Source organism: Nyctereutes procyonoides, unplaced genomic scaffold (assembly GCF_905146905.1).
Source record: "Nyctereutes procyonoides isolate TBG_1078 unplaced genomic scaffold, NYPRO_anot_genome, whole genome shotgun sequence".
NCBI classification, from domain to species: domain Eukaryota; kingdom Metazoa; phylum Chordata; class Mammalia; order Carnivora; family Canidae; genus Nyctereutes; species Nyctereutes procyonoides.
Window position 1 is genome coordinate 14062735 of NW_026575155.1, and position 2381 is coordinate 14065115.

The 2381-nt window shown below is 50.4% G+C and overlaps 1 pseudogene; it reads left to right on the plus strand.

Moving 5' to 3' along the window:
* The first annotated feature begins 1124 nt into the window (after positions 1-1124).
* On the plus strand, positions 1125-1598 carry LOC129502241 (ATP synthase F(0) complex subunit C2, mitochondrial-like; annotated as a pseudogene).
* The last annotated feature ends 783 nt before the right edge of the window (positions 1599-2381 follow it).

Below are 2381 nucleotides of genomic sequence, written 5' to 3' on the forward strand. Positions count from 1 at the left end.
GTGGACCCAAGACAGTCAGACATAGGGCAATAATTTGCATAGAGAACTCCATTTTCCAGGGAGGGATAAGAAAGAAAGAGAGTCGCAACGTTCAGTGCCTGTTTGCTAATTGCAAAGCAAGATGGTCTGGAAAAACAAAATGCAATCCAAACTGGGATGATGAAAAGCGACTCAGAGTGGGTTTCCGGTGCTTGCTGCTTTTTGTTTTGTTTTGTTGCCTTTAACTCTGAAATTGTCCATAGATAAGGCACAGTGAATAGTCAAGGAGGAAAGTACTTCTCCATCTGTAAAATAATGAGGTTTTTCTAGTAAAGGCTTGTCAAGAATTAATGGCTCTTTTTTTTTTTTTTTTTGGCTTGGATTTTTTTGTAGCTTTGTGTTGAGTTCTCAACTAATTCTAGGTGATCAAGTTTAAACAGAATTGAGTTGTCTTCTTTACTTTCTTTTTTTTTAATTTTTTTTTATTTTTTATTTATTTATGATAGTCACACAGTGAGAGAGAGAGAGGCAGAGACACAGGCAGAGGGAGAAGCAGGCTCCATGCACCGGGAGCCCGACGTGGGACTCGATCCCGGGTCTCCAGGATCGTGCCCTGGGCCAAAGGCAGGCGCCAAACCGCTGCGCCACCCAGGGATCCCTCTTCTTTACTTTCTTTATTGACAATCCCCACCCATTCGTATCTGTCCGTGGCTGTAATTGCCAAGATTCTATTCTCTACCTTGGGTGATTTGCTAAAAAAAAACGTTCTAGCTGCCTGTGTGGACCGTGGAACGTGGCTGGCCCACATAGACGCTCCGGGCAGATGGATTGGCCTTCTGTTACTCACAGCCAAGTTCACTTCGGGAGCGAGGAGCCGGGGAGTCCTGACTTCTTCGTCTTCTCCAAGGAACATAGTGAGCAGCTGCAGGTGCCACGCGGTGCCACTCCGTGGCGGCCCCCGGCGTTCACAGACATGCCCCACACCAATCCAGACACAAGAGACGCCCGCTCCATATCCTCATTTTCCCTTACTCCTTAAATTTCACGCTGAGATTGGCAGCCCAGCATGGGTCTTTCTCCCCGACTCAGGTGGCACTAGAACACCCAAGATCTGTCCAGTTTAAAATACCCAAGTGGCTCTCTGTCGTCTCTGCACCGGGAGCAGCTCTCCTGCTACAGCCCCTCATCCCCTGAAAATGTACACCTGTGCAAAGTTCCTCTCCACCCCCTTCTTGGTCCGGAGCACCCATCAGCTGTTGGGCCCATCACTGTCTGCAGTGATGCTAAAACCACCGGAGACACGGACAGATTAAGCCTCGGCAGCTGGGCAGCCCCACGTCCCCTGACCTCACTTCTTCCCAGCCGCAGCTTCCAAACCAGCACCATTTCAAGGGACATGGACACAGCAGCCAAGTTCATTGGGGCTGGGGCTGCCACTGTTGGGGTGGTTGGCTCCGGGGCTGGAATTGGGACTGTGTTTGGGAGCCTCCTCATTGGTTATGCCAGGAATCCCTCTCTGAAGCAACAGCCCTTCTCAACGCCATTCTGGGCTTTGCGCTCTCGGAGGCCACTGGGCTCTTTTGCCTGATGGGTCCTTTCTCATCCTCTTCGCCATGTGAAGGAGTCGTCTCCACCTCCCATAGGTCTTGCTCCCACGTCTTGTCTGCCCCGTGTGTTCCTTTCCCTATACGTCCCCCGGCAGCCTGGGGAAAGTGGTCGGCTCAGGGTTTGACAGAAGGAAGACAAATAAATACTGTATTAATAAGAAAAAAAATACCCAAGTGATGTTGCTAACTACCCCTGGGGCAAAAAGCCTGGGAATCCAAGAAAGGAGTCCTTCCCCCCCCCCTGCCCCGCCTTGTTCTTCCTTGATTATTTCTTTCAACGATGCAAATTGGTGGGGAAAGTTGACTTTGAACAACTACAACGTGGCTTGGCTCAGTTTCCCTATACGGTGTGGAGCTTCTGCTGGGGGGCTGCTGGCCTGGCTCCCAGGCACCTGCCGCCCCGTCTTCCTCCTCCCGGCGGGATGCGCAGGGACTTGGCCCACCGGCCCCCTCTGCTGGCCCTGAGTGGAAGTGACCAGGAGGAACGAGCCTCCCTGCGTTGCACCTGTTTCCTGCAGAGCCATTTTTCCTTAAACCTCATTTTTTATTGAATGCCCCTCACTGTCCAGCACTGTCCCCGATGACTGACAGAGAGCCGGAAATAATTGGTTAGGACGCAAATGTCAAAAGATGGCACACACACAGGACGGTGTGATGGGGGCGCAACATGAAGGTGCTCAGGGCCCCTGAATTATACATTTAAGAATGGATCAAATGGTGCATTTTTAAAAAATGGTGCATTTTATGTTACATGTATTTCACCACAATAAAAAAATAACAAACACAAAATGGAGC